Raw genomic sequence first — 20,349 nt, 5'->3', positions numbered from 1 at the left:
GGGGTGTGTGTCAGGCATACTGTAAGTGGATTGGAGCCCTGTGGCTCGGGTTTGTTCCTAGCTTAGCATGGGTGTGCGCGCCATGCACCGGGTTTTACAGGAAGAAAAAAGAAATTAAACCAGGAAATAGCAGCAATGTGCAGATTTGAGCACTCTGTTTGTGCGGCGCACACACGGGCTTAAACAGGGAGGCAATGGGAAGGGAAAACAGCAGTAGGAAGGTAATCAAAGAGAACTAGCTTAGCTGGCAGGTGAAATGTATCAGGATCAGCCAATTACACAGGCAGCAGACCAGCCCAGCCCAGAACACTACTATAAACTAAGCAGACACCTTCCCCTCTGTTTTTCCCACATTCTACACCACCAGTGTATACAACCAGGGAAATTTTAACAAACAAACCTACAAAATGAGAAGGGCTACAGCAGGCAACATAGAACAACATGTGCAAGAGGCTGAGGGTGGTGAGGATGTGAATGCTGCTGAACAACCCACAGTGAGGAGACGGTAAAGAGTGTACAGACCCAGGGTAACCTACCAGGGGCTACATGAGCTGGAGATGGAGCACCATAGGGTGGACACAGATCTCCTACAGCAAATTGTTGAGCTGTGCTGGCCACACCTGACACGCCAAACTGACTGAGGGGAACCCATCCCAGTGGATACCAAGGTATGTGTAGGCCTAGGTATACTAGCCACAGGTACCTCCCAAAGCACAACTGGGGATATCATGGGGATCTCACAGGCATCAGCATCCAGAGTATTCCACCAGTTCCTGGATGCCATGTCAGCACATGCCAGTGAGCACGTATATTTCCTCAACACCCGTGAGGTACTGACCAGCAATATGCATCTCTTTCACCAAATGGCAGAATACCCTGGGGTAGTGGGTGCTATAGACTGCATGCACATATGCATCAAAGCACCACCTGGTGAGCAGGGTAGGGCCTACATCAACAACAGGGGCATCCCCTCCATCAACTTCCAGGTCGTATGTGATGCCCAGAGCATTATAATGAATGTGTGTGCTGGCTGCCCTGGAAGCTATGACGATTCCCACATATGGCATCTGACGCAGCTGCACCAGAGATTTGCTAATGGGGACATCCACTACAGTCACCTAATGGGGGATGCTGGGTACACACTAGAGCCGTGGCTGATGACACCCATCAGAAATGCACACGCACCTGAACAACAATTCCATAATGAGGCACACGCACAGGCCAGACATATAATAGAGCATGTGTTTGGCATGCTCAAGTCACGGTTACAGTGTCTGGACACATCCAGTGGAGCCTTGCAGTTTCACCAGCTACATGTACCCAAATTGTTATGGTATGTGCTATGCTACACAATATGATCCTGTGGAAATAGCTGCAGCAGGAGCAGCATGTGGCAGGGCCACACCCCCTACCAATGCCAAGGCCTGCACAAGCACAGAGTGACCTAGAGGAGGAACAACCTGAGCCTGCCCCAGTAGGCAGAAGGAGGCATGCCCAGTATGCCCTGGCCTTGGCAAAGAGGCAATGCATAGCACATGCACTGACACAGTAGGGACCCAGGAAATGACACCTCTCTCAGACTCGCACATACAGTAAAAGGGATGCCAAACATGACACTACCTGTGCTCAACCATGTATAGGGAGTGTACTATGTGCATCTGACATAGGCAGCCCTCCAGCACCATCAGCAAGTCTGGCACACCCTCAAGGTAATTCAGTCAATCTACCAATTGCCAAATGGAGTAGAATGTGTTGGTACCTGTAGCTATGGTATGGATGTGAGCATGCAAGGGAATTGGGTGGCTGAATGTTATGGCAGCAGACAGTAGACACCCATAGTAGCACCATGACATCTGTAACACATACTGGAGTCACCACAGTAGCTAGTGCTACACAGGGTGACAAAACCCACTGCAGGAAATGTGCTGAATGACATGTGTGTCCATATGACCCACACATGCCAGTCAGAATGGTTCACATACCCAACAACACTCTCAGCCAGCAGGACAGGTGTAGAAAAACCCAAACAGAGCCTGTGCCATGCCCTCTGAATGATGGCTATGGTTAACCTCCCCCCCAGGCCTACACAGACAGACCACAGCAGGACAAGCAGTGGGATGTTAGTTCTGAAGGCTAGGAAGTCAGACAATAATATGTAGGGCAATCAAAGCCACGATCTGTAGTACACTGTTATGCCTCTGGTCAGCATGATAGTTAGCAATACAGAATGAAATGGAGTACCTGACATACCAGTACAGTCATAGCAAATGTGTACAAGTGTCATGTGTGCCCCCCACATCCTACATAGTAATGCAATAACAGTCAGATGTGCCTCCCCTAATCCTGTGCAAAAATAGTCAGGTGTGCCCTCCCCCATCCTACATAGTAATGTAATAACAGTCAGGTGTGCCCCCAATCCTGTGCAGAAATGTAGTAATAGTGAGGTGTGCCCCCCCATCCTACATAGTAATGTAATAACAGTCAGGTGTGCCCCCCCCCCCAGCTCCTGTGTAGAAATGTAGAAACAGTCAGGTGTGTCCCCCTACTATGCAGAAATGTAGTAACAATCAAAGCCAAATGATCAATGGATACCCTGCAGAGACAGCATGCTACCTGTCGGTGTACAACACAAAGGTGAGCACTGCAGCCCAATCTACCTGAACACAATCCACTTCAGTATAAATGGCCATACTGAGCATGCTCACACACTTAGAAAAATGAAGGCAATGTCAGTCAACAACATACTGAAAAGTCATACTGGGCATGCTCACAGACTTAAACAAATGAAGGCCATGTCTTCAAACACCAGTGGACCAGACATATCTGGCAGTTGCAGATGTTAGTGCAGACACTCATCAGTATTCACCACTCATGCCTTGTACACACAGTGGATAGGAATACAGACATATATGTCAGGATAACACACTATAATAAGCCAAAGCTAGATGTACATAAATGTGTGGATTGTGGCAAGGAGCATCCAGGCCTGTCCCACCCAGCACACAGCCAAAGGGCCCCAAACACATGAGGTGCAGATGTCACTCACTGCAGATACTAGCCACCAGTATCTGTCAGCATTACAGACTATGTGGTGCACGTGCCAGCTGTGCAACATGACTGTACAAGGAAGTGTTCATCTAGTAGCTTCATACACGTAGCTGTGAAATATGACCCCGTGTGTGCCCACATGTGGCATGTCAACCCCTAAATGAATGGGTTATGGCTCATGCACACATGCTGCCCTCCCCATAGCCCTACTATGACAAGCCTGCTGAGGTCATCCAATGTGAAATACACCTTTGGGAGTATTATAGCCCAGCAATCTCCATGGCGCATCCCATAACTGCTGTAGTGTGATAAACTAGTTAGATAAGAGTTCTAACCTCAGACTTGGCAACTGTGTTTGTGTGCGTGTCTGACTGTGTAGAGAGCAATGCTTTTTAGGGTACTCACACTCCTTACAATTCATATAATCAGCTTTGGCAAGGCTGCTGTCACCCACCTAGAAATACATCTCTGGGAAGGTTGTAGCCCAGTAATCTCTGTCGCACATCCTGTAACTGCGTACTGCTGTTGTGTGATAAAGTAGTTTGGTAGGTGTTCTCATCCCAGACATGGCAAGTGGGTGTGTGTGTGTCTGTCTGACCCTGTCTGTGTAGAGAGCAATGCTTTTTAGGGTACTCACACTCCTTACAATTTATAAACTCAACTTTGGCAAGACTGCTGATGTCACCCACCTAGAAATACATCTCTGGGAAGGCTGTAGCCCAGCAATCTCTGTAGTGTGTCCTGTAACTGCTGTAGTGTGATAAAGTAGTTAGGTAGGTGTTCTAATCCCATCCATGGCAAGTGTGTGTGTCTGTCTGACCCTGTCTGTGTAGAGAGCAAAGCTTTTTAGGGTACTCACACTCCTTACAATTCATATACTCAACTTTGGCAAGGCTGCTGATGTCACCCACCTAGAAATACACCTCTGGAAAGATTGTAGCCCAGTAATCTCCCTAGCGTGTGCCTTAACTGCATACTGCTGTAGTGTGATTTACAACCATGGTAGGGTTCCATCAACACCCATGGCAGTTCCAGATGTTTTGTGTATGTTTCAATGTCTGTGTACGGAGCAATGCATTATAGGCTAGTCACACTCAGTAAATTTCAAATGGCCCTGCTGATGTCATTCATTGTAAAATACACCTTTGGAGAAGGAGTTCTCCACTAACCCCTGTGGTGTGTCCTATAACAGCTCCATCCTGTAGTGTGATACAGACCTCTATTAGGGGTTCTATACCCACCCATGTCAGTTGTTGATGTTTTGTGTTTGTGTCACTGTCTGTGTAGGGAACAATGCATTTTAGGCTAGTCACATGCAGTACATTTCAAATGGCCTACTTTGGCAATCCTGCTGATGTCATTCATTGTGAAATACATCTTTGGGGAACAAGTTCTCTAGTAATCCCTGTGGTACATCCTATAACAGCTCTATGTTGTAGTGTGATATAGACATCTGTTAGGGGTTCTATACCCACACATGTTGGTTGTGGATGTTGTGTGTGTGTGTGTGTGTCACTATCTGTGTAGGGAGCAATGCATTTTAGGTTAATCACACTCACTACAATTTGAATGGCCTACTTTGGCAATCCTGCTGATGTCATCCAATGTGATATACACCTTTGAGGAAGGAGTACTCCAGTAATCTCCATGGAGTGTACTATAACTGCGTAGTGCTGTAGTGTAATAAACTAGTTAGATAGGGGTTCTACTTCCAGTTATGGCAGATGTGTGTGTGTGTGTGTGTGTGTGTGTGTGTGTGTGTGTGTGTGTGTGTGTGTGTGTGTTTGTAACTTGTATCCTGTGTGGAGGTGTGTGTGACACCTGTGGCCAATGTGGAGTGGGTTTTGCATATTTCTTATATGGTGGCCCTACTATATATAACAATGTCCAACATACAGGGATAACAGATGTGAAATAGCTGAGAGGTTAGGGTGCAAAGCCATACCCATACATGTGACATCAAGGCCAGGCAATCACAGTAGCAACCCCAATATTACCCAGAGCACACTCTCAACCCATGTCTCATACACACACACATGCCTAGGCAACAACCAATATGTGGGTAGTACACCACTTACTGGCCACTGATAGTAACTATGGGGTGATTGCTGTGGGCTACAGAGGGCATGGCATCCTGCCTATCTGTCCAATATGCACATACATACAGACAGTGCACCTTCCCCATGTTCCCCAATGAACACCTGCAATACCTGTGGTGCCATCACATGTGACCCACAAAGGACATTCCATGCCTGACAACATGCCCTGTATTGACAGATGCCACTGACACCAGGAAATGCCATTAGCATGCTATCAATGTAGGTGCAGGGTAAACCTGCTGCCCATTACCAGTTCCCGCCACAGGTGGGCAAGACTGGCACATCTGATGATAATCTGTGTTCACAACTTGGGCCAGACACCCCAGGTACAGTTCCACATGTCACTGTACATGCATATGGGAGGTGTGCACATCCTAGACACCGTCCATGTCATGGACTAAGGAACACATACATGGCATGTGGCAAGCAATGCACAGCATTGGCCACACACAATAGTCACCCAGGTGAATTGATGGGGGATACAATACCCACCTGTGTGGGCAAATGCAGACACTACAGCCCTGAGCCACAATGCAGACCATTGTCATGTGGCCTGACGCCAAGGTATACCATTTGCCTAGCCTTGTACAGCCATCTGACACAGTCAACCACCACACACTTGTGCAGACATGCACCCATGCATGTCAGAACTGGCACCCTGTTTGTCTATGTGTGTGTGTTGTATGGTGCGTATGTTCACATCCACACTCCCTACAACCCCCATGGGCATACTGAAGCATGCTGTCTAATGTCAGACACCTCCGCATACCCTATGCCCATACAACCCCCGTATGACCCATGTAGTGCAGGTGATACCTGCACAGTGATGTGTTGTGGCAATCCCACTACTGATGAGTTGTAATCCTGGCCCTGTCAAGTGTGTCAGTGTGTGTGCATCTCTGTGAGAGTGTGGCTGTGTTGATGCTGGCACCTGTTCATGTGGACAGGTATGTGTACATCACCTACCATATAGCTACCATATCCCTGTTGCAGATATCAGTCACCATCACATACATGTTCTGAGGGCTTCACAACAGGTAACCCATGTGGTGCATCCAATAACTGCATAGAACTGTGATAGCAGTACATAATCAGCAGTGGTTTGATACCCTGTGCTCTTAGGTGTGTGACATAAACATGCTTAGGTTTTACTCTCCCACCCCTCCCTGACTTGTCTTTGCCTCTGTCTGCATCTCCCACTCCCTCTCTGGTGGATGTGGAGACCTACATCTGCTTTGCTTGGCAGCAGCATGTGTATTTTAAGTGATGCTCATGATCAGCTGATGGCCTCTGCACGAATTGCAGCCCTCCCCTAGCTGATTGCATGTGGAACAGCTGTGGTAACATTCCCATAGTCAAGTGCATGGAAACACACTCCAATATCTAGGAACATCATGTTGGTGTTGGCCCTTTTTATTCACTGTGAGCAGGAACTAGATCTTTTGTTTGGCAAACAGCATCTCAGATGGATTGGGGATTTACCTCTAACAACATACACTGTGGAAATAGGGCAACACACAGGAGAGGGATGTGCCTGACCTGACTACAGACTGTAAGTGCTGCTATACTGGATTTGGAGTACTGTTGGTTTAACAGTGTGTGTGTGTGTGTGTGTGTGTGTGTGTGTGTGTGTGTGTGTGTGTGTGTGTGTGTGTGTGGATATGACTGTCCTACATGTCTCAATACCTGCCATGTCAGTTACCTGTTCATGAGGAATCTCCATCTGCAGGGTCATCTGCAGACAGGGCAGTGTGCTGTGCCTTTGGTTTCATGTGTTACCCATGGTGCATCTATCTGTGGACTGCAGAAGGTAGTGTGAGGATTGCAGTCTGTAGATGGTGAAAGTCGTGACAGTTACTGGCATCATATCCCTCATAGGACATATGTTGCAACAAACCCTGTTACAACAGTAAATGTATGAGGTTATCACAGCAACATGTCATTATTGGCACTGTGTATGTGCTTCCAGCCACAACTTTGTCAACCTGTGTACATATGTCATGCATGAAGTGGTGCATATGTGCTGTAGACCATAATTAGTGTCATCATATCTGATAACAAGCTAGTGAGATATCAGACTGCTACACATGTTATGTACAGCAGTGGTTTTATTTGATGACATAAGCTGAGCATTCTGTGAATGTTTGTAGAGTGCTTAGGTCTGTGTACTTATGGTGAATGTCAACAGTGTGTGTATTGTTAATATGTACTTTAGCCTGTGTACAGACTGTGGTCAATGTCATTGTTCTAGGTCCCGTCCTATCTGATGGTACATGCTACTCAACTGTATGGTACAGTATTGGTGTACATGTTTGTAGGGCCATACACACACATGTCCCATACCACAGACAGCCATCAGACCAAACTGTGTAGCAACCCAGTATATGTAGGGTCAGTCTGTGAGTGGCACATATGAGGATGGTGTCGAACAGATAGTCCATATATTGTAATATTATGCTAGCTTAACATATGTGGCTGTGGCTGTGTTCACAATGGTTGTGGTTATGCACTTTCACACAGGTGTATCTTACCCTGTGCTGTGACATGCCTGTAGAGACTCCTATATATCCAGGTACATGTGCATTCCCCATAGGAGATGTAGGCCAGTGTTGAGCCAGTCTGCCTGTAGCCTGCACAGTGCATTGTTACATGCCAAGCAGCTTAGTGTACTTACCCAGTGAGATGTCATATGCAGATACTTGCCAGATGTACTGCTTCCGGGCCTCCCTTAACAGTCATGTATGTCAGACAGAGCAGTGGTATGCTGTACAGATGTATGCCAATATCTACTGGGTAGTATGTGGCCATGGCACCCCTGTACCAGTGGTTATTATGTGTCAGGACAGACAGGGGTGTGTGAATGCATAACCTATGGTGGCAAATGTATTCAGTCGTTATGTGTTATACCCATCTACATGGCTGTCTACATCCATATTGTCAGTTATGGAACACATGTTTAGCACTAAGGGGTTATGTGTATACCTCTGGACTGTACAGAGTGTGTCAGAATGTCCACATATATTGGCCAATATCTCTGCTGCAGTCCACAGGGGCATTATGTGCTAGCAGCGGTACTTTACTATGATGTCCTTAGGATGTCTGTCAGTAGCCAGTGGCACACATGTTATAAGCAGATGTGACCGCCAACACACACCATGTCTGTAAAGACAATCCTAATGACAGTAGCATACCTGACGTCCCCTTGCACTGTATGGGACTATAGAGGCTGGGGTACAGCTACACTCCATGTCCAGGACGTATGGTGGAAATATATGTACATATTGTTATCCAGATAGCCATATATATATATATATGATTACACATGTGTAGTACTTCCAGTTACCACTGTCATGGCAACCACCTACTCTAACCCCCTACATCATGTGGGCGTGGTTCCTTTACATTTCCTGTGTGATGGACATTCTTCCTATGTGTGGGCATCAGTGTTACAGATAGCAGGTAGCAATACCTCTTACAGGAGAACCGGCACACTCAGGGCAGCTACATATTTGTATGAGGTTCAGGAACTACAGACAGAGTGTGAGTAGAGTTGTGTTATGCTTTGTATAGTACTGGTGTTACAGGGTGTGTGTGCACATACTAGTTTACCTTAGAATGCAGTTTGTCTGCATACCTCTCAACTGTGGGCCTATCCTCTTGGTGGCCAGAGGTGTGCCTATGATGTGTTATCTGTCCACCATATAGGTCCTGTGTCAGTTATTTCACTGGCAGTGTGTGTGTGTGTTAAGTGCTATCAGTATATGGCTACATCCATTTCTATTTCTAATCTCAATTCCCTGACTAAGGGAATGTTGCAGACTATCCTGTAACACCAGCAACTTGCTTGGTGTGTGGCAACACTTTTCCACATTTGTACCTGTGTTCCAGCCTCTGTCCTCTACCTACATACCAAGCTTTGCACATATGACATGCTGTCAGGGGTTGTTCTGTTGTGGGCTGTGAGTATATTACACTGCCATTGCTTCCATCAGTCCACTGCTGTTGTATCCCCCACATATATGGTGGGGCTGGGGCCATATATGTGTGGGCATCACCTACACAATACATGTGTGCTCTTATGCACTCCAGAGGCCAGTGTATGTAACAGTGGTATATGGTCCTGTATTATTGTGTCTGGAGGGGAGCACCTTAAGGTATCTGGATGTACAGTACCATATACTTCACCTATATTTACATTACTTCCATAAACTAGGTTAATGCAAGCCTACTGCCTTCTGCCATACCGACTCTTCTGTTTGTCAGTGTGCTTGTGATGGTGTCAGTTATGCCTTGATATGTAACAGTTACAACCCATTTGGTCACATGACGTCTTTACCACCTAGTGCTTTTGTACAGAGTGTAGATAGAGGCTGCTGAACTATACACCTGCTTTACATACTGTTGATCGTTTGGTATCCTGTGGCCCTGTCTGTCCTCACTATTGTAGAATTTGAAGGGCTTGGCCTGGACAGCAACAGTTGTGAACCTTTCCAGACTACTGTATTAGTATAAGTGTTCCACAGTTGCATTACTCTGTTTGTATGGATGTCAGTGTCTGAACAGCTATATGACATGGCCTATAGAACTGTAATAGTGCACAATTGAAGGTTTTCCATTTATGCAAACCTGTGTGTGGTATGTTTTCCTATGACCTCTCTGTGGGTATAAGTTGCAGGCAGAGATTGTCACTTGTATGGGTGGCCCATACAGTGTCCAGTTGTTCAGGTGTTAACTGTAGGCATAGTGGCTGTTCCATATTGTGTGCACCTTCTACATATGTATCTTATTATCATATATCTGTGTATGTGTAATCACATGTATATATATATATATATATATATATATATATATATATATATATATATATATATATAGATATGTGTGTGTGTGTGTGTGTGTGTGTGTGTGTGTGTGTGTGTGTGTGTGTGTGTGTGCGTGTGTATCTGTATCTGCATATCTGTGTCTGTGTATCTGTATCCTGGGGATGTTGATGGTTTCCACATTTTACATTTCCTATGGGAGGCAGACTGTACTCATGATATGTTACCAATACCAGCCTGACATCATACAGGTGGGATGTAGTCCTGTTAACATCTTGTGCCCATGTGGTGTCAGGTCTTGGTTATGGGATCTGCAACACTTGGTAGTGTATTGCAGAGTGGACGTGTTTTGTTGTGGGGGTGGGATGCCTATTTGTACAAGACGTATAGTGTGTGGGGCCTTTCATCCCCATTAAAGGTGCATGTGGACATATGTGTTTTGGTTAATCTGCCATTGCTATCTACAGATATATGACCATATATACCTATATAGATATATATAGCTGCTTACATATATATAGCTATGTCCGTATATACCTACATAGATATATATCTGCGTACACATATGTAACTTGCTGTATATATGTAGACATATAGATGTTGACACATATATGTGTCGATGTAGACATTTCCATGTATATATGTACATATATATTAATATGTATGTATATATTTTAGAAATATATATATATATATATATATATATATATATATATATATATATATATATATATACATATATAGATATGTTGTATCTGTTTAGATATTAATATATGTACACACACATACATCTAGATGTTGGTATACATTCTCTATACTGTTGAATGCCTGGACTGGATGATATGTTTCTGAAAACATCAGATTTATTTGTATCTGGCATGGCTTAGTGGTAAATCACTTTGTCTGTAATGTGCAGGGTACTGGGTTTGAGCCTTGTGGAGGCTGTTTATTTTATTGCTGGGCAGAAAACGGGCCATAGGATACAGAGTGATTAAGGCACTTTTAAGCGGGTTTGCACGGGTTTGCGTGGAGGTAAGCACTGCTAACTTCCAGTTACAGCTTCTTACACTCAGTTAGCTTCTACATTGCTTAACCAGTGTAGGCATTGCTTACAACCACGCAAACAGGCTTAAACCCACTTACTGCTGCTTAAAAGTGCTTACTCCCGCTTACCTCCATGCTAATTTCTTTAAAAGAAAAGAAAAAGGGGCTGATAGGAAAGTGGTGAAAAAAGGGTCACAAAGAGGGAAAGACAGTAGTGAAAATAGCAAGGGATGTGTAGGAAGGCTGTAGGGAAGGTCCATAGCTGCCAATCTCTTCTACAGCAACAGCTGTGCATATACACTGAATTTGGAGGTAGATTTGGACACTCAAACCCCTGGGTGGAGATGAGAACAACAATAATAAGTTGTGATGCCAATTAGACTGGATTATATGTGTCCAGTGGACAGGTGTGCGAAATGGACAGCTATGTATGGGGCGAGATTTTTTTGTGGGAACAGATTGCCTTTTTTTCTTTTTCAGGTGAGAGTGGGATGTTGGGGAGGTAGTAAGTATATTTGGGGAGGTAGGTTGGGTAGGTTAACAGACAAGACAAACATGATGCATACAGAGGCAGTATATGACATGTGGGGGTAAACACCTTGGATGGGGAGGGATGTTTGGAAGTCACAAGCCCATGAGCCCCCAAAAGGAAACAGTGGGATTGAGGTCCCCACCCATGGGCAATCACCACTGCACCTGCATGGCCCCAAAAGTGGCTGTGCTGGGGAGGAGGCAGGCTCACCTTCAAATTGTGCCATGTGGCCATCAAGCTGGCATAGCTGGTCTTGAATCTCCTTGTTAAGCTCCCTATGCACCATGGCCAGGGCCTGACGGTGGGTGACAGGTACCTCTCTGCCGCCAATCCCAGGGGGGGCCAAGCCCCATTCTCTGTGATGGTTCCACCCAAAGGTGGTGCATGGCCAATGGAAGAGGAGGTCCCAGGCTGGGCCCCAGAAGTGCTGGTGCTCTGTGCCATGGCCAGCTGAGGTGGGACAGGTGGGTCAGCTGGGGGCGGCCTTCCCATACGAGCTATGGTGTTGCAGTTTTAAGAAAGATATCAGTTAGTCATAGTCAACAGCATTCAGGATTAGTTATAACAGCATTCATAGGTATTCCCACTAACCCAAGACACCAGTTTACAACAGTTGCAGATCAAGCAAAACGCATGCATATATGGGACAACAGTGGCCATTACAACAGCATGCAGGTTTCATTGATGGCAGCAGGCCACCAATATTGGAGTATTTTAACATGGCACATGCATAGAACTAAATGTGAATAATTATAAACCAGTAGGACATATGTGCCAACAAACCAATAGGACATATGTCCCAAATCAATAGTTTGTAGTGTACACATACCCATTGAGGTGTGTAATAAGGTTATTGTTGCACATATGGAGGGAGTGAGATTGAGAGGTCAATTAACAACTAATATATCCCTGTAGTTTTCACAACTTTCTTAGTCACTGCAGTGATCTGTCCCTTACATGTATTATTACACTACCCAATGTCCTTACTTTGTACAATGGTATGTTTGTATATGCCTGGACTGTGTCTTACGTATAGTCAACACCTCTTACCTGTTATACCTGTCGAGACAATTATTGTTAACACTACCTGACAATTTCTACACATACTCCCAGATTCCATGCTTGTAGACAAGTGTATACGTGACCTGTGTTGTACCTACAGTCTGCACCTCTTACCTCTTATAGCTGTGGAGAAAATCTTTGTTAACACTACCTGACAAATACTACACATACTCCAAGATTCCATGTTGATGTTATACACATACCTAACAATCCGTTATTGCACACACTCTGGTCAAGGCATGACAGGATGCAGGTGTTAATGTGACATATTTTGGAATAGCTGTCATACACTTTGGGTGAGATGCTACAATGACAGGTTTGCTTCCATATACATTTTCTGTTTATGTTCAGGTCTGACAATCCATTATATGTCAGTATAAGCTGCCTACATTTCTTGGATCAGCACACTGATTTGTCAGTGAACAGGTTACCGGGCAGCAGATTTGGGCCATTTATCTGGACATGCTGGACGGATCAGAACAGTTGAGGGGTATGAGTATGCATAGAGCTTACTACTTGAACATTCTGCCACAATCTGTACAGTTGATGGTTATGATTATGCTTACAGCGTACTATCGGAACATTCTAGCAAAGTCTGTACAGTTGTTGGATCTAATTATGCATGCAGCTTTCTATCTGAAAATTCTCGCAAAATCTGTATAGTTGTGGGTTATGATTATGCATACAACTTACTACCACTCCCGGGATTCAAACCCCTGCTGTGTGTGGTAAAAATAGTACAGTTGACATCACAGTACACTGTACTATCAGGGAATTGGTGTAAAACATTCCAATGGCTTCTGTCTAAGTCTCCCCTCAGTTGTTCTATATGACTTGACCTCTTGGGACTTCCAACATTGTTATACTGAAATTCCTACACATTTTAACTGCATTCAGCAGTGTGGGAACAATGCTTAATACAACAGTACTATTTATAGAATGCAACACTACAACCACATATGAAAGCAGGATGTACACAAGCACTCCAGGGATTTATACTTTTATTCACAAGATATTGCACCTTTATTTCCATGCAACCTACATGACAGTCTTCCTGCCATATTGTTTGGTTTATTCAGTACATCTCATACACAATACACTTCTTTACTGGTGCAACACTTCCCAGAACTGTTATATTTATTTGTTATGACAGTACATGCAGGAATATTACTAACCTGCCTCGCGATGCAGCCTTTGCAACCTAGCAGCATGGGTTTGCTGGTTTGCAGCCCACTCATCTGCAGCTTTCAGAGAAATACAGTGATATTTAGCCACCTATCCATAGTATACACAAGCTAGGCAATCATTATCTATGTAGTAGAATAGGTACTTAGTGCTGGGGCATCGGCCATCTGCCTTGCTTTTCAGATCCACTGGTCCAAGAGATCACCCATGCACTGCTTCAGGTCAGCATGGTGATGCCTGACCTGCTCACCAGTCCAGGGGATACCAGTGGCACTGGTGAGATCACGGGCAAGACTGTCCAAGGCCTCCACTTTATACTGAGAGCCCTGATACTGGCCCTGCAGTAGTCTCTCCTCATGGTGTTTTACCAGGAGCCATACCATGAATCTGGATTTCTGGGTGCCCCAGCGCTGCACTCTAAATCGAGTGCCTTCCCCAACACCAGCCATTCGGCCTACAGTAGGGAGCTGCAACCAGTTATTGGAATTATTGATGCCTGTGGGGTTTAAATACACCCGATTTCCCACAATTTGCCATGATTGGATGGTTTTGAAAAGGCTAAGGTATGGGCACACCTGCTTACCTAATGTTGGCATAGGGGCATACCACTGGGCAGATTGAATTAGCCGGCCTACACATTGCTTACCCCAACTAAGCTGAGCTGTGCAATGCTTAACGTTGCTTAATATTTAATTTGCATTATATTTTCCTTTTTGCATTGATTTATTATTTGTTACATGTTATATATGTGTCTGGTGTCCGTGATTCATGTGTACATACACTGTATGGGGTCCTGGGGACTTCAAAACTTTATTACAATAACACCTCACATCTGGCCTTACTGCAGTACTCCAGTTCACATATTTATGTTATGTAGCAGGTTATACAACATCATACTGTACATAGATTCCTTTCACATGTTTGGTTTGATTTCCTATGGTGAGGATTTGTTTGTTGAAACCTCAATCTCGCATACTGCTATGATGGCTTAGTGGTTAACTACTGTGACTGTAGGGTGCAGCGTCTTGGATTCAAGCCTTGCAGAGGCTGTTTATTTTGTTGCTGGGCAGAACACGAGCTGATGGATACAGAGTGGTTAAGGCACTTTAAAGCAGTTGTAAGCAGGTTTGCGCAGGTTTCCATGCAGTTAAGCAGTACTTACTTCCGGTTACAGTTTCTTACACTCTGTTGGTTTCTACTTTGCTTAATCTGTGTAGGCAATGCTTACCCCTGCGCAAATGCTCTTAAACATGCTTACTAGTGCTTGCATATGCATACTACTGCTTATTTGTGCTTAACCCTGTTTACTAGTGCCTTATTCATTATGACACTGACGCTTCACATTTGCATTTCCTGCAGTACTCCAGTTCATAAATATATGTTTTTTGTGGGTTTTGCAACATAAATATTAGTTATAACGTGCTTTGCCATGTAAAATAGACTATGCTGCAGTGGGACTCAAACTGGGAATGCCTGCTCATTAGGCAAATGCTCTTCCCACTACACTATTGCTGTGCTGCTTCATTTGCATATATCCTCTTCAGCCTTTTAAGCTGCTTTAACCATAGCTAAGTGATGGGTACACCCGCGCACCTACGGTTAACTGTACTCAGATTTAAAAAAAAAAAAATAAAGAGGTTTCTTCATTTGATTTTTGTGTAGTGTTGCTGTTGTACACATGGGGGACTGTTGGTGGGGATATGAGGACACCAATGAGCGATCTTACTCATTTCTTAACACCTTCTGCTATTCTACATTGCAGGGGCATGTTTATTCTGAGAGCTCTGCTCTCAGACATGCCCCCTGCACTTGTACATGCTCCGTGTAAGCCTAGGAGCTCGGGCAGCGTGCCTTGTTAATATGCATGGCGCACTGCCGTCCTGCTCATAAACGGGCGCTTCCATGCAGGACTAAGCTAGTACTGCATGGAAGATTAGTGAATCTGGGGGTTTGTGTATACTTTCTGATTTGAAGAATATCCCTACCACAATGCTTGTGCTATCTGTTCTATCATAAAGTGTACAAATAGTGTACACTTTGTGGTAACATGTATGAATCCGTCCTGTAGTAGTAGCATTATTATACATTGTTGATGTTTCAAACCTCTTTAAATTATGAAACATGGAATTTTATCATCAAAATTTTGAATGTTTCGATAGATTTCAACCCCTAAGTTGTAGTGACCTAATGATAAGACCAAATACAATAAGCAGCTCTTTAAAATTTGTTTTGAGTCTGGTCTCAGTTTCTGTGTTGTACTTTCATGTTCCAACATAAGTTACCATATCCACTGAAATAACTCTGATCTTTTTAGAGTGGCTTCGCAGGGTAATGTTTACAAAAGAGTAAAATATTACCAGAACACTTCACCAAGGAAACCTGCTTTACTTTAATATGCAGCAGAACTGTTACCAGAAGAAATGTCAGACCTTGGTTTAATAACTGATATGAAAGTGGGCTGATCAGAAATATTGTATTCACCCCCTCAAAAAAAAAACATATAAAGAAACATAAACACAAATGATAAGTATTGAATATATGTTCCACACATTAAGATAATTTCTTTGCCATTGATTTATTTAAAACACTAATGATAAGTATTGGATATATGTTCCACACATTAGGATAATTTCTTTGCCATTGATTTATTTTATCCTAGGCAGCTAGAAACCTACCTATTACAGTCTTCTCATAATTCAACATAGTACAAAAATTCTTGGATTCATTTCAAGTTCATTCTAACTTTTCTGTTTTCCCCTCTTCCCCTTCTCTTATTCTCTGTTCTTGTTTGTTGGCTTTCTTTAATTTCATCTGTATGGTATATATTACTATACTCGAACAAACTAGTGCAGTTTGTTAAATAAAGAAACCAAAATATCCATTAGATAGTCCTCCCAAAGTGAAACAGATTCTAAACCAGGAACAGATATTTAGAATGACTGCATGCATAACATGAAATGATAAATGCACAACAAATAATATTTCTTGTGTCATACAGCCCCATACAAATGTGCAAGTGAGTGGTAATTACCTTTATACAGTCAGTGCATGCAAAGTTAACCATGGCTTGGATAAACACACACACACACACACACACACACACACACACACACACACCATCACTTCAGCCCTTGATTCATGCTGCATTAAGTCTTAGTGATTGTATTTTCCCTTCTTTTTGTCTATTAGAGCATAGGCTGATGCATCTGTAGGTAATTAGGCAGCTGAAGATTTAAGTTTCATGCTTAATGGCCTTATTGATTTGCAATATTTGTTCTACAAATATAACAATGTCAAGCACAGGAAATAAAGCAACTATCATAGCAAATATTGTTTACTTTACATAATACCTTGAATCCATTTAGGAAAATATTATCCTCAATACATTAATGCTCATGGCTAGTTCCTTTAGTTATTTGACGTTATAAAATTACTGAACAGGATGAGTGCATATAGGTACCCATTGCACAGACTAATCAAGATTGAATGCATTAATAGTCTTCCAAACAGAAATGGAAACTACACAGACAGATAGTAGGAAACTGTTACTGATATCCAGCAGAATAAAAAAAGCAAAATATTTTGAAGTGAACACATGTCAAGCAGACACTAACTAGTAGTCATATTCACCATGGACTGTGCTTAATCCTTCCTAATAACATATGCATGCATCAAAACAGAACACAGGCACACACACAAATATAAATCCACAGATGTATAAAGTATAAAAAAATACATATGTGCATATATACAAATACACTTGTGCATATGCGCCAATGTATACACGCACACATGCATACTCACACACACACACACACACACACACACACACACACACACACACACACACACACACACACACACACAAAATCATGCATACACACACACACACACACACACACACACACAAAATCATTCATATACACCAAGTATTGTTTATGATTCTTCTCAGTTGGTGCATCCCTGAGCAGCCTTTAATAAAGGCAATCTTGGGTATTGACTAACATTTCTATCATATTACATTGGGATGAAACAGCTAGGCTTGAAATGACCTCCGGGTTGATAGCCTCAAAATCTCCTATGATCCTATGGTATGCAATTTTTTTCCTTTGAGTGGGTTTTGAATCTATGTCTGAAAATCTGTGTGATACTTTTATTAGTATGATGTGATTTAATATTGTACACTGTTTATCTTACTGCATACCTGTTGTGATTGAAAAGGAGACCATTTTGATCAGCTTGCCTATCTGTTAAACAAATGTGTAATAATTTTTCAAATAAATAAAGCAAATTTAACATCATTTTAGAAATGTTATGAAACAATTTGGAACAAGTGCATGCATGTGTGTGTGTGTGTGTGTGTGTGTGTGTGTGTGTGTCCATGTGCGTGTATGTTTGTATGCATGTGTGCATGTGTACATTCGCACATATATACAAATGTATTTGCATATATGCACATATGAATACTATGTACATCTTAAACTAGAATATTGATGTCTACAGTCATTTAAAGTTAGAACTTATATAAAATGCAAAGGGCATATTAGCTGTGTTCATCATACGGTCAGCTTATTGCAATGTCAGTTTTAATATCTGTATTTGTCATAATTGTGTTAATGGACTCTGGCTCAGCTTCTGGTTAAAATAAGTCCATAGGCCAATCCCTCTATCCAGTAAACAAATGTGAAATAAAAACAAAACATACAGCAAAATCTTCCCCCCATTATTTTATAGATATGAGGTCCTTGCCATACTTTCGGTATTAAACAGTGAAATAAGTCTGCAAGTTTTGGAACTTTTAGTTTCATCTGCAGCTTGTCAAGAGAAGTAAAGATGCTACACTGTCAGCACAGGAAAAGGACCTTTTTAATGTAATTTAACAATAGAAATGGGGTATTCCAAGCAGTGTGTTTAATATTAAAGTGCAAACATATCACCTCTGTCTGATTTTCTTGCTTTCAGTATTTTATTGACATCCCTGACTCCCTGTAATAATAAAAGGCATACATTTCTGAGATATAGGGACTACTGCTCCCATCTATCAGAGTGTCTGCTCATAAGTTTTTAAAAGTTGTGAAATATTTCTTAGGCTTTCAAACAGTGTATGTTTGATTTCCATCAGATAAAGTTAAACAGCCACCATGGTATGTCCTTATTTGACCATCTTATTGAGGGGAAACGCTGTCAAATGATGGAGTTTATCTACCCCAACATGCTGCTATATTAGATTATGCTGGACTTTTTATCTATAAGATACTGTGATTATTACTTCATTAACTTGAAACCTTTAGCCTCAGTCTTCTAGCTCCTGTCTTATTTTTCAATGGGCCACCTAAGGTGTCTAATATCTAAAACATTAATCACATCTTAAAGGACAATGAGAGACAGAGAAAGAGAGAGACAGGGGGATATGTTTTCACTGTTAAACAGATTACTTGCCTTATCTTTTCAACTCATGGTTTTATTCTTAGCTTCAGGAATCATGAATAACTGAAAATAAATTTACCACAAAGGCACGTCTCTTTCAGCTGGAAAATGATCGGTCCATTTGTGTAACTCTAACTTTTAGCTTTATATTTTGTGAAATGCACCATTAAAGATGGCACCTAGTATCCTAATCCCTCACAATTTTTATATATCAACACAAGTAGATGAGTAAATAAGTTTTTATGAAAATATATAAAAATGCTTTTCTACTTCTTTAGTAAGAAACAGTAGTCCCCAAAGTGTAACAGTTATTCTTATTTGTTACATTGTATGGTGCTCAATTTACCTTATTATTTTAGTGTAATGTCAGGATTTGCTTTTAAAAAGTGTGCTTGCACGTATTTTTTGTTTGATGGAGAAGTCAAACCATGTAAGATACAAAGACAGCATTCATGGGATTCATCTTCTTACCCATCAGAGGAAAGCAAGGTAACAATAATAATGCTTGAGGGAAATAAGGCTTTACTGTATACCCCCTACATCACTCATAGGAGTCATAGAAAGTTGATGAACCTTTGCATTTATAGGCTGTCATTCGCCACTCCTTCTCCAAATCCAAACTGTATTAAAAGTGTATTAAAAAGTATAACAAAAATTATTGTCACTGGCCCCATTAACCATGCCAGTAGTTATATTAAGCAAACTTAAGATGAAGTGGACTTAACATATACCAGTACCTTATAGAAGATAGACAACAGACAAAAAAGAATTTAAGATAGGAACCAACCTGTTCATTGTAGTTTTAGCATGTCCTGTCAGGCCATCCTCCCAGCCTAGGAAATGCACATACTTTGGGAAACACAAAACCTATAACGAATCAACATATCTAAAAACAAGACTAAGGTTAAAGCTTCAGCTAGACCACAAGCATACACACAAGGGGTAATCAAATCAGCAGTTATCACAGACAACAACATAAGGTAATTATCTGAAATAATGTCCATACACCTTTAGGTCTTGCCAGCAACCTATAAAGCCTGGAGCAACCTGCAAAAAAGGAAGCAGTCAAATGTGTTTAAACTGGATAAAATGCAAAAGGTGACATTAAAAGGTATAAAGACATCCCAGCACT

This window comes from Protopterus annectens, chromosome 2.part0 (assembly GCF_019279795.1).
Source record: "Protopterus annectens isolate FY-2018-M chromosome 2.part0, PAN1.0, whole genome shotgun sequence".
NCBI classification, from domain to species: domain Eukaryota; kingdom Metazoa; phylum Chordata; order Ceratodontiformes; family Protopteridae; genus Protopterus; species Protopterus annectens.
Note: the sequence above shows the minus strand (reverse complement) of the source record.